The 14,428-nt window shown below is 21.7% G+C and overlaps 1 protein-coding gene across 1 annotated transcript in view; it reads right to left on the reverse strand.

Moving 5' to 3' along the window:
- The window catches only part of LOC122850080 (myocardin-related transcription factor A-like), a 110,922-nt gene that overhangs the window by 95,406 nt on the left and 1,088 nt on the right, over positions 1–14,428 (reverse strand). The gene's annotated exons all lie outside the window — the stretch shown is intronic.

The raw sequence follows: 14,428 nt of genomic DNA on the forward strand, positions 1-14,428 counted from the left end.
TATTATAAATATAAATAAACAATGTTATTAATTAATTTAAAATTCATCTAGATAAATTTTTTTTTAAATATATTTGAATTTATTTATATTTAAAATTAATTTTTTTTTTTCATAACCAAATAACAATATGTCGAATAACAATAATATTATTATTTTTTGATAAATGTTTTGTCAAAATATACATATGCATTCACCTGTGACTAAAATGTCCTTCATCTAATGCTTGTTTTATATTTATATTTTGCATAATAAATATAGATTATGAATAATACAAAACATATTATGTTAAAACTAGGACACACAAAAAAGTTGGAATGATTTTCATCAACAAAAAATTATAAATAATATATATATTTTTGTCCAAACATATTTATTTATTAAACAACTAAATTTTACTATTATTTTTCGTTAATTTATATAAATTTATTGAGCTTATCAAATGTGATATGAAAAATGAAAAATTTAAAAAAAACATGTAGTTTATTTATACTCCAAAGAAAATGCAGTTTTAGGATTTTAATTCTTGGGATTTATTTACGATGCCGGATGCAACTAGGTCACAATAATAGCTCATTAAAGATATACATATTTTTTTTTTTTTTCTCAAATAAATATTTTTAATTTACATTTATTATTATTATTTTCTTGTTTTTATTCTCATAATTTTTTTTATTCAAATTGTTATCGTCATTTTTCATTGGCTTGAAACATCAGGGGATATTAATTATACGAGTGCATCAATCAAGCTTGCACTTAATATCATCATGAATAAAAAATAATAATAATATATTTGTGTGTTTGGGTATATATTTTTTTTTCCTCTCAATCGTAATTCAAGTCATCTTTGCAAAATACTACACAGGCATCAGCACAGCAGCTCATTCAAGATATATTTTATAGCTCTGTTGATACTTATTCATTTTCATATTTATCATATACATCTATGCCACACTCGTCAACAGAAAAAATTGAGAAAAAAAATTTTTTAAAAAGCGATAATCATACACCAAGAAATTACAAAGTTTAGAATTTTTTTTATAATTAATTATACATTTCTTCATGGCGTATAATTTATTTATCTTTTTTATTTCATGTGTATATTTTTTTGCAAATGATATTTTGTTGCTTATAAAATTAGTAACTTTCGCTGGTTGGTAAAATCAGAATTAAAAAAATGATGGAAAAAATAAAGAGCCCGTTGACGTTGAGATAAAAAAATTAATGAAATATATATATGTTAATAATTAATTCAAAGTGCTGGAATAAATTAAAGAATGAAAGTATTGTCGAAAGAAAAAAAATTATGAAAATTATATCCAAGTGTGAATATGCACCGGTGTTACAAAAATATATTAATTTGAATACAGGAAGCTGTGAATCAAAACGACATTTTTATATATTTATTTCTTTTTTTTTTCATATTTTAATCTCAAAAAAAAGTTAAAAAAATGTACAACTTAATTTTTAACTTTTTTTAGAAATAAATGTTTTATCTTTTGTAATTTAAAAATTAATTATTATATTTTTCGTTTTCAAATAATTAACTAGTAACTTGTTTAATTTCAAATTGAGTCTTAAAGTAGTAAAAAAATTTTGTTTTTAAATTATGCATAAAACAAGTAGAAAATTTGAGTCAAAAAATTTTTTTTCAATTTATAAATTGTCCATTATAAAAAAAATAAAAATATTTTTCAAACTAACAACAAGTAGAAATTCAAATCAAAATAATTTCTATATTTGTGAAAAATAAAAATAACTCATTTATATAAAATTAACTTGCAAAAAAAAAAAAAAAGAAGAAAATTAAAATAAATTTAAAAAATGAGTATAAATAAATAAATGACAATAGTATAAATAAGGATAATGTATATAATGACATAAAGTAAATTTTACGACTATGAAAAAAAGACAAAAACCGAGGGCATCAGACCAAATCGCAATAGTTGGCTATGTTTCTACCGGGTGGGCCGGGCCAAAAAAACATCCAAAATTAAAGCGACACTGTGGCATCGTTGTTTTATTTATTTTTTTTTTTTCATATATATATATTCATTTTATTCATCTTATTATTATTTTTAATTTTTTTTCTTGTCTCCATCAACAACAATGCGCCATGATTAATTTACCACAATGCGACATAAAAAAAACGAGGCAAAGCCATCATAAGTGTCGACCTCATACAAAATCAACATCATAAATGCAAAATATATATCTCGTTCATATCTCATTTCAAAGAAAATATATTTGCCAAAAAAAAAAATTAAAAATGCTATCAAAAATATGCCTATCAAAAGTTACAATTGGCATTTGTAATTTTTTTTTTTTTTGCTTTTCTCTTTTAGACTTTAAAATTCCACAAGTGTCGAGTTAATTTACGATCATCTTTACAAATATTTTAGAAGCAAGTGCGTGTCGGTTTGGACTAATTACAATGATGCAATTCGGTTTAAAAAAAAATCTTTTTTTCTTATCATCGCACACAAATTAACACACCAAAAATAAATAATGAATTTTCTTTTAATTCAATTAATTGTCTGTTTTTTTGTTTATCAAATTTATAATAATTGATATACATAAATAATTAAATAAGTAAAATAAAATTATGTATCAAATTAATTAAGTTAAATTGAAAATTATTATATTATCATTTGGCGATATGAAGAGACACAGATAAAATAATCACGCAGATAAATAACATAAAAAAAAGAATTGATATTTTACAAATGAGCTTATCCATGATTTAAATAAAAAAATAATAATAAATAATGTGTTTGTTACGCAAAAAATTAAATCTCATGTATATTTTGTTCTCTCTTGTTGCAAAGATGAAACAACAAAAGTAAAAAAAAATTACAAACTCGGTACTCTGGACCACAAGTACATAACAACAACATATGAAGGTAACGCGACTGGCTATGTAACCTGTATGCGAAATAACATGTGTGGGAGTTGCAGAGTGACTCAGCCATGGACAGAAATAACACACTGCCACATCACAATTCACAACAAACCCCAAACATACCTAATTTCGTAATTATATTTTTTTAATTTAAATTATTATTTTATTAACAATCAATCATTAATATTTCTAAAATTATTATAAATTTTATTAATTGATTTTTCATTTTTAATTTGGAATTTTTTGCAAGGGTGGAAAGGGGGTGTAAAAATCTATAGTAATTAGAAAAAAAAATATCTAATTTTATAATTATATTAATTGTTTTTTAAATTTGTTATCTAAATTATAAAAATATTTTTTATCAATTTAATTTTATTTATTTTATTAATAGATGTTTGATTTTTAATTTGGAATTTTTTACAAGGGTGGAGAAGGGGTGTAAAAATCTATTAATTAGAAAAAAAAAATATCTAATTTTATAAAAATTAATTGATAAAGCTAATCCTCTAAATAAATTAATAAATTTATTATTTCAATATAAATTTTAGAAAATCATTTAACTCAATATAAAAAGATTAGAAAAAAAAAAAAAAAATCTAATTTTGTAATTATGATATTTTATAAACAATCAATCATATAAAAATTTAAATAATAATAAATATACAATATAACAATTCAATTTGTTAGAAAATTTTAATAATAATTTGACGACTTTTATTGACAAATATATAATTTCATTATAAACATATATAATAAATATAAAATAACAAATTATTGTGGGCGTTAAAAGTCATGAAAGAAAATAAATAATAATTTTGCTAATCATACTATGATCAAATAAAGATGATAAAAATTTATTTCAACTCATTTTTTTTGTGTTGAATAAAATGAATTAAGTACAGCATCATTCAAAGTGGATAATCATTGCACAATTATACTCGTAACATATCCATTCACTGTCACAATTATTATGCTTTATATAGAATATGAATTTGCGACCTGTATATCAGTGGCTCCAGCATTAAAAAAATAACAAAAATTATCATCATACTGATGCTACACCTTGATGTATCATCAAGTAATTCTTTTTTTATTATTTTATCTTTTTTATTTATTTTTTTTTCACTTTGATAATCCATATGGACACCATGACTCATCGAGTGTTAAGTGTTACTTTTTTATATATGCAGTTCATAATATAATAATAATAATAATGATTTATAATAAAAAAAAAATCACAACACAAACAGGGTGACGTGATTCAGCCCAATTATCTCTGGGTCATGGTGTTTTTATATATATGTTATTGCATCATTTAATTTACCATGTTTTATTCCCATCAAATTCACAACTTATGGAATATTATTTATCATCATTTAATCATTATTAAATACATCCACTTTTTATATTTTTTAATCATTTATTTATAGAATCAAAATATTGAATTGAATATATTTTTTTTAAACTCGTTTTTTTTTATAAATTTATCATAAATTTTAGTTGCCGTTTTGATCAATTGTTTTTAATTTTGAAAAAAGTTTTAAATCATTAATTGAAATTCATTTTTTAATGGGAAAATATAGGGATCATGTTGATGTTTTTTTTTTTTTTTTTTTTTTGAGGTAGATCAGGATAATAAAATATTGTAAATGAATTTAAAAAAAAAAATTAGCTAGAGCTTTGAATTTATTATAAATAATTTGATGCTTGAAAAAATAGCTTTTATATGAATTAATTTTAGAACAAAAAAAAATAGGCTAAATAGAAAAAAAAATAAATCTGTATAATTAATTGAATATCAAAATAAATAAATATATTAATATTTCAAAAGAAAAAAATAACTTTTACGTAAATTCATTTGGAAAATAAAAATGAGGTCAAAAAAATATATATCAAAATAATTTTTAACAGTATTTTAGATGAACATGATAACGGAATATTTAAAAAAAATAAAAAAAAAGCCTTAAATAAATTTAAAAATAATTAATAAATAATTTATTATTTTAAAAGAAAATTAATTTTTTATATAAATATTCAAAAAAAAATAGGGCAAAATTATATACAAGAACAATTTCAAAAAAACATGATAATAAAATGAATTTTTAAGCCAATCACCTAATTAATTTAAATCAAAATAAAAAGGATATTTTTTTTTCAAATTTAAATTAACTTTTAAAAATTTAAAAAACAAGGCTCAAGGAATTTGACCAGCTAAAAGGGTTGAAAATAAAATAAAGGGTCTTCATAATAATTGTGCTTTCGCGAATCGCGAGTAATAATTTTGACTCTAACATAAATATGAATAATAATAATTAAATAAATAAAAAAAAAAAAAAAAAATTTGTAACATGGTGAAGCGTCAGTCACAGTGTTCCACTGACTAAAATTAGACTTTTGTCAACATGAGTATAAGTGTATATTAGGGATCCGAGGGTATGCAAGACGCAAAGGGAAAGTAACATATAGTCTTCTATCTTGGAAAACAACTGGTGGGCGGACGATTATAGAATATCTCGGCTCATAAAATCATATAAACCAAAATAAAATTCAAAAAAAATATCAAAATAATATATATAAATATATATTTTTTTTACTTTTTAAATATCAACGAAAGAAATCATTTTTTTTCACGTTGTTTTAAATTTATTTATCATTTTAAATATTTTTTTTTTCATATTTTTAATTTTTGCATGTCAATTAAAAATAATGCCAAATAATAATAATTTTTTTTTATTTAAAAACTTAATAATAATAATCATTAATATTACTATTATTTTTTATTTTAATATTTTTTTTTTACTCGCAATTTAAAGTCAAAAGCTCGTTGAATTTAATTTTTTTTTTTTTTCTTTTTTAGCAAGTGGTATTTTTTTTTTTGCAGCAACAAATTATTTTTTTATAATTTTATTTCGTTGAGATAAACTTTAGCATCTTTCAACACTCCAGGTATTTTTTATTTTTTTATTTATATTAATTATTTATAAAAAAAAAAAATACATATTATTTATAATTTGTGAAAATGTGTCAATTGAATTTTTCTTTTTTTTTTGATAAATATTTAAATGATTATATATATTTAAAACTAAAACGACAAATTGTCATTATTTAAAAATTGATAAAAAATAATAAAATAAATAAATAAAAATAAGACAAACATAAACTAAAGACCAAACATAAATAAAAAAATAAAAAACGGATAAATAATTTCTTTTTTTTTTAACATTCACATATATCGGGAATAAACGCCTACGATATTTGTGATTTTTTTTATTTTTTAATTTTATTTTAACCTTTTTTTTTCGCAATAATGCGTCCTGAGAACCGATAAAGCCTTCTACTGGATCGTAAACCAATCGCAATGCATTTATATAGTCCCGTCAAATTTATTGTGTTTGGGTATAAATATATAAATTGAAGAAAATCATTTGACGCAATGTGAAAAATTGGTGAGTTAAAAAAAAGAAGCGAGTGTTGTAATAATAAAAATAAAATTTAAACAAAAAATAAATAAATAAATAAAAGGGTAGTAGTGAGAGGAGGGATACAGTAGAGAAAACCATTGAAGTATTAAAGTTAAAACTCGTTTGGTAGCTGCAATAAAACGCAGGCATTTAATAAAAATGTCACGCTCAAAAAGAGTAGTTGGTACTTGGAATATGCAATGCAAGTATGAGCTATATTACTGACCCAAAGTCACTTGGTCTTTTCATCTTGTACAAACAATATTAAATGTCTTATTCCACCCAGCCGAAAAAAAAAACAAACTAAAAATTTAATTAATTCATTATTTTTTCTTTTTTGAAACAACTGCTGATATTTTAATTTAAAAAAAAAGAAACATTTAATTATGTATGATAATTTTGAAATGGGGATGATAAATTTATCAAAAAATTATTGGTAAAATTTTAAATAATTTTCATAGATTTTTTGTAGAGTTGGTGGATTTATATTGACAATTGTTAGTAAAACTTTTTGATGGATAAATAAATTTGTTTTAAATATCAATATCATGTGATAAATAATTTTAATAAATATTTAAAAATTGCCAAAATATCTGACAAATCCTTCGTATTTCTAAGATCATCTGGGCAAATTGAAAAATAAACAAAAAAATTAAATCAAATTGATTTTCATCGTTGCCACTTGTTGATAATTTTAAAACTTTTTTATGCAAAATATAAAAATTGAAAAATAAATCAATCAGCAGATTCAATTGACTTTTAAATTTCTATGAAATTATCATAATTTTATAAAACTTTCATATCACCAATATCTTTTTTTTTTACAAAACATTAATCACCATAAAAATTATTAAATATTTTTCATACAAAACACTGGCTACTGGTTATTTTTTCAAATCCAAATTTTCCCAATCAAATAATCCCCGAATGAAATAACCCTGACAAATAATTTTCCCCTTGAAAAAGAAAAAAAAAACTAAAAAACAAATAATACAAATATACTCTAATATAAAAATATGACACTGAGCTGACAAGACTCGTATTGAAATATTAAAAAATAAAAGTACATATACACATACGAGATCCTTTTTTGACGAGATTTAATAAGATTATCTCAATCATAAATAATGTAACTTGACATATATATCACATTGCATCAGTTACTGTAATTTAATACAAAAAAAAAAAAAAAAACACTTACAAATTGTATTTGCAATATTAAAATTACAAATTATTATTTTAAGTAGCGGTTTTTGATAATAACACTGTTATACTCTCTGTACATTAAAAGAATAAAAAAATAAATAAAAAAATAATATATATATTTTTTGCATATTAAATTGATGTATATTTGCATGTTATTATATAAAACCTTATCATTATTTATTTTTTTATAATAAATAAAATAATAAAAATAAATAAATTAAATCATTACTAAAAGGTTTCAATCGACACACACGCAAATTTTATACATAAAAATTATACATAATGACAATAAAATGAATTTCAATTATCATTTGTGTATAATATCGTCACACTTTTATTATTATTATATTTTTTTTTTCTGTAAATTTGTTTAATCTTTAAATCATGTGATATTTATTATTCATTCAGACCAAGTTGATGTAAAACTTTCACTTATTTTTATAGCCACTTATTATTAGATGTAAATCCGCTACTTTGAAGTGCATATCAATGGAAAATAATATATTATAAAATAACCTTTTAACATTGAATTAATTATTTAAAATATTAATGGATATATTTATAACAACAAGTTTATTAATTTTAATAACTTGACAAGTCATTTTATGCATTTTATTTTCGTCTAGAGACAAAGATGTCATCAACAAGTTAATAAAATTAAAAGTGCAATTGAGAGATTATTATTTATTTTTATTTTTTCAACATAAAAAAATATAATAAAGTTATTTAATATTTTTTTTTTTAAATAAACATTACAATTACAATAATTTTCAATGAAAATTGTCGATAATTATCACACGTTTAAGTCATGTTATTCCTAAACAAGCTACTTCGAGGACAAATGAAATTTTTTTTTATTTTTTTAACTACCGGAGGCAAGTGATCATTAAACATAAAATAATTATTGCAAATATATATATGGTTTTTGTATGTGTGTATTAGTTTTTTATATATAAAATGAAAATTAAATGTTTTTTTTTTTTATCGTAAACGGGTTGAACAAAAATTAAACGTTGCAATCCTGTTTTTTTTTAAAAAGACTTATTTACAATTTTATATTACGTCTATATATCATAGTTTATTTTATTTTTTATATTTTTTAATTTTCTTTTTATATTTAACGATTGTTTACATAAACTTTTGTCATAAATATGGCAATGAATAATTTAATGAAAAAATTTTTTAAAAGATTTATTTGTTGCTTTTGTGTTTAGATGAAAAAAATATTTTAAATTGAAGAAAAATCATTGAAAATTAAATTAATTAAATCATATATTGTTTGATTATTGTAAAATTATTATTTTTGTTTAAATAATTACAATAATAATGACAGAAAAAAATTGAGATTTTTATTTATTTATTGACTATTAACATCGAGCAAAAAAAAAATAAAATAAAAATGAATTTAGTGTTGATTTTCGCGGACAATTTTTTTTTCTTTTTATCAATTTTTATTGTTAATTATATAGTTGAAAAAACTCTATTAAAAAAATATAATAATTTGCTATTTTTAATGTTGAAAAATTTATTTTTTTTTGATAATTATTGTAAAATTTTTTATGTAATTTTTATTTAAAATAATTTGTATTAATTTTTACGTCAATTTTTTGTATTTTAAAATTTTTTAATTATTATTTATTAAAACCACATTGAATTTATGTAAATAAAAAAAATATAAATATGAAATTTAATCAATTAAAATTTATTTAAAGAATTTATATAAAAAAAAAAACAAAAAAAAATAAATATGACCAATTCAAAATAGTTGAATACAAAAAAAAAGAATTTTTAAATTTAAAAATAGTAAATATAGATGTTCAACAAGTGTGAATAAAAATGAAAAGAATTTTAGGCTAATAAGTTGGCCAAGATGACAAAGTTAGACAGGTGCACATAACATCAGTGTGGCGCCGAGTAAATGTCTATAGAAAATGACCTCAGTCACCCCAAACTATAAGACATAATCGTTTGTATAAAATTTTAAGCCAGTAAATACATGAATATTCCAACTAATAAGATGACATTTTCGTAATTTCGTATATTAACATTTATATTTATTATTATTATTTATATAATTTAGCATGAACAAGTTACATTTGTTTTTGGAAAATAAAAACTTGATACAAGAAGATGTGCGCACTCAACAACTTTTGACATTATGGAAAGTACCATTAAAATTAATTTAAGTTTAAAATTATGTATTTCACTATGAAAAATAAATAAAGCCAAAAATTAATTATATTTATTTCTCAAAATATTATTATACAGAGAAATAGTTAATTTTTTATTTTTTATCATTATTATTTTCTATTTATTTATTATATTTTTATTTTTTGATAATTACGAAGCATGTGTATATTTATTTATCGTTGGCAGTTGAGACTGGCACCTGGCACCAATTGCCGTTTGCATTATTGCGTATAAAGTTGGCAAACAAGCGACATAACAGGCCGCTGCACTGAGACATGTATTACGTCGATGACCATCGTCAACTTGACTATTTTTTTATTTTTATTTTGCTCTTACTTTTTACTCTGTGCTTTTATCATTAGGACAAAAAAATTACTACAATGATTTGCTTTATTTTTAAGTTGAAAGAGAATAAAGAAAATTTATTTTTTTGTTATTAATACTTTGATAAATTTATTAATTAATTATTGGAAAAATTTTTAATAATTTTCATAGATTTTTTGTAGAATTGGCGGATTTATATTGAATTTTATTTTTGTCATTTGAAATGGAGGCTAAATTAGCTCAATAATTTGACAATCTTGCAATTGTTAGTGAAACTTTTTGATGGATTAATAAATTTGTTTTAAATATCAATGTCATGTGATAAATAATTTTAATAAATATCTAAAAATTGCCAAAATATCTGACAGATCCTTTGACTTTCTAGGATCATCTGGGCAAATTGAAAAATAAACAAAAAAATTAAATTAAATTGATTTTCATCGTTGACACTTGTTAATAATTTTAAAACTTTTTAAAAAAAATTATTATATCATTTTAATTGTATAATTTTAAAATACGAGCACATTGGCGCGCTACGCGCGCCTGTATCTATACCTTCTAAAAGGTTCATTGTTCATTGATTTTATAAACACAAGTATTATCATAAAAAAAAAAAAGAATGAATAAATTGACGAAAAATTTTTTTAATTTATTTATTTACACATAAATCACACATAATTCACACGTAATTTTTAGTCTAATAACATCGAGATTGAATCTTTACTGAAAAAGTTGTGCTACCTTAATATGTCAATTTTAAAAAAAAATATAAAAAATATTTAAAAAAATTTTCTTTCAAATTTATTTCTTCACACATAAAAAACACATAATTCGCACAAAATTTTAAGCCCAATTGCATCGAGATCCGATGATTATTGAAAAAGTTGTGCTAGCTTAATATTTGAATTTTTTAAAAAAATGTAAAAAATAAAAAAAAAATTTTCTTTCAAATTTATTCCTTCACATCTAAAAAACACATAATTCGCACAAAATTTTAAGCCCAATTGCATCGAGATCCGATGATTATTAAAAAAGTTGTGCTAGCTTAATATGTCAATTTTTAAAAAAAATATAGAAAATATTTAAAAAATAAAAAAAAAATTTTCTTTCAAATTTATTTCTTCACACATAAAAAACACATAATTCGCACAAAATTTTAAGCCCAATTGCATCGAGATCCGATGATTATTAAAAAAGTTGTGCTAGCTTAATATGTCAATTTTTAAAAAAAATATAAAAAATATTAAAAAAAAATTTTCTTTCAAATTTATTTCTTCACACATAAAAAACACATAATTCGCACAAAATTTCAAGCCCAATTGCATCAAGATCTAATAATTATTAAAAAAGTTGTGCTAGCTTAATATGTCAATTTAAAAAAAAAAAAATATCAAAAAAAATTTTGTTTACTCGCTTTTTTTTGTTGTTTTTTCGTTGCTAACGAAATAAATAAAAAAATAATAGAAAAAGGCAAACAAAGAAATTTGTATGAGAGTAAGTGAGAAAAAAACAATGACCAATAAAATGTTCGGAAGACCGATGATGTTTGTCCTTTTTATATTAGGATCAAAATTTTTAAAACTGTCTATTTTTTTTTTTCATCATTTTGCAAAATATAAAAATTGAAGAATAAATTAATTAATCAGCAGATTCAATTAGCTTTTAAATTTCTATGAAATCATTATAATTTTATAAAAATTTCATATGATCAATTTTTTTCTTCACAGAACATTATAATCTCAATAAAAATTATTAAATATTTTTCATACAAAATACTGGCTACTGGTTATTTTTTCTTCTCTAAATTACTATCCAGAATTTTTATCTTGAGGATAAAACCAATGACAAAATTTTAAACTTGTAAGCAATTAATTTGCAGTATAAAAATGAAAAATAATAAAAAGAACGACTACTAATAATAATAAAACATAAATAATAATTTAAATGAATGAAAGTGTAATAGCCAACTGTGAGAGATATTTTTTAGCCATATTAAAATTTGATTCGAGTATGTATATTTTATATTTTTATGAGGCACACTTCTCGTCATTCTCAATATTCGTAACTTCCGGTTAAAAATAATCATGAATGCAAGAAGAGAGTGCCTTGAGGAAGGTTTTTTTTTTTGTGAAAATTGAATGAGCTAAAGTTGTGTAGATCATAATCATTGACTGTAAAAAAAAAAAATAATAAAAATTTGTGTGCAGGTGCGAAACCGTATACCTTTCTCTCACTTTAATTCATCATTTCTTTATTTATTTTTTGTGCATTGAATGTGTATTGAACGCGTGGGCTTTTAAATTTTTTTTTCTTCTTTTATTTTTCTCTTTGCCTCTCTCGCACATAAAGTACCTCGAGCATTTCAAAAACCATGAATAAATCAACATTTTCTCTCGCTTTGCAACGTCTGGCTTACATGTGCAACTTACACATTTGCTATTGATATATACATACACACGGCAATTGGCAATCTTTTTTTTTTTTTTGTAAAAATAAGATCTGTACTAAAGATCATGGTCAAAAAATTATTACAAGTTAAAATGAGCATATGATGAATGAGTATTGAAGTTGAAGAAATTTTATTAACACACTCTGCATAAGCGAAAAAAAATTTTAAAAAAAAATACTTTTCATGTTTGAAAATAAAAAGCACACCTAATATATTTTAAATAAAATTAAATATTAATTTTTTTTTATACGCAATTTCAAATTAATGAATAAATAAATATTCTTTTAAAGAAAAAAAGACAATCAAAATGGCTAAAAAAAATTTACAACAAAATGGTGGATAAAATAAATAATAAAAAATAAAATAAAACATGTTTGAGATTTCGAAACTGGAGTTTGTTGTATTGCAAAGAAAAAAAAAAAAATATATATGAAGCTCATAAAGTATGAGATAAAAAGTTTAAAAAAATATAAATAAAAAAAAAATACAAAGACATCGAAGTCAAGTAGTAGTAGAGGTAGTTAAAGATCCAGAAGACAACTGTTGGAATCTCGTATTTCATTTTGTCGTCGAGTGCGTTTCTCTTCGTTTATTTAAGTTTAAATTTTACACGGACTGATCAAACCTTCCACTTGACTACTTTTTTAAACTTATTTTTCATCAATAAGGCCCAAATTTCAACGTGTGTGGTCCATAAGGCCCAATGAAAAGCACGTGTCGGCAATGTAGCATGTCTTTTTATCATTAAACAGTTAATTTAGCAATATCTTGTTTGTTTTTTATTTTTTTTATTTTGTTTGTTGTTTTTTTTATTTGTCAAAAGTCAAATTCCAATGATGAACAGAGTTCTGATTGCAAAGCACACGTACGCAAGTTAATGTCTCAAAACGAATCAGTCAAAATTTTTATATACCCCCTCAAATAAATAAGCACAAAATTTAAGTTAAAAAATTTTGGCATTTAACTGCTGGAGATCCTGGAATTTCAGTCCCGCGAGTGATGCAAGAAGTCATCGCAATTATCGCAAAATCTTTTTCAACTGATGGCGATTGATATCACTCGATTGCAGCCGACAAGCCGCCTCTTGGAATGATACCCCCAACACCACTTATAAACACACACACACACATTATTTGATTTTAAAAATAAAAAAATTTATCGCCTAAGCAAAGCTACTTTTTTTATTTTTTTTATTTTGAACTCTTAAAAAATAATCTGTGTGTTTTTTTTTATTTTTCAAGAATTTTTTTATTCAATAAAAAATGAATATAAAATCATGGGATTTGTTTTTAGATTTTTTTTTGAATATATACATATTGTAAAAAATTTAAAACGCATTTTGAAATGACTCATTTCATTATCAACACATTTCTGTTTAAATCGTAAAAAACGAATCAACCCTATTTTTGTATGATTTTTCAAACAATGTTTACCCTTGACCGTCATTTACAGCAAGCATTAAATTTTTTTTTTAAAGCCAAAATATTTTTAAAAAAACCAGATGGATAAAATAGAAGGAATTTTGTGTGTAAAATTATATTTCAAATTTCAAATTATTTAAAAAAAAAAAATTAAATACAATGAACAATGTAGAAAAAGAGAAAAAAAATAGTCTTTGATACAAAAGAATTTAATAAATCTTTTGGGCTTTTGGCAGCGCAACAACTGGTGACACAAAAATATCGCTATTTCACCTACGCATTCGGCGAATGGAACGAAATATCATGATAGTTTATGAGTATTATGCAGAGTATATAATTATATTTACAATAAAAATTTCTATATTACATTATGCCATCTGAAAAATATATTTTTATTTATCATCAGTTATTAAGTCGCGTAATTCGCATTATTAAATATCATCAAACATGCCAAAAAAATTAAAAAAAATTATTCGCT

Source organism: Aphidius gifuensis, linkage group LG2, assembly GCF_014905175.1.
Source record: "Aphidius gifuensis isolate YNYX2018 linkage group LG2, ASM1490517v1, whole genome shotgun sequence".
In the NCBI taxonomy this organism is placed as follows: Eukaryota; Metazoa; Arthropoda; class Insecta; order Hymenoptera; family Braconidae; genus Aphidius; species Aphidius gifuensis.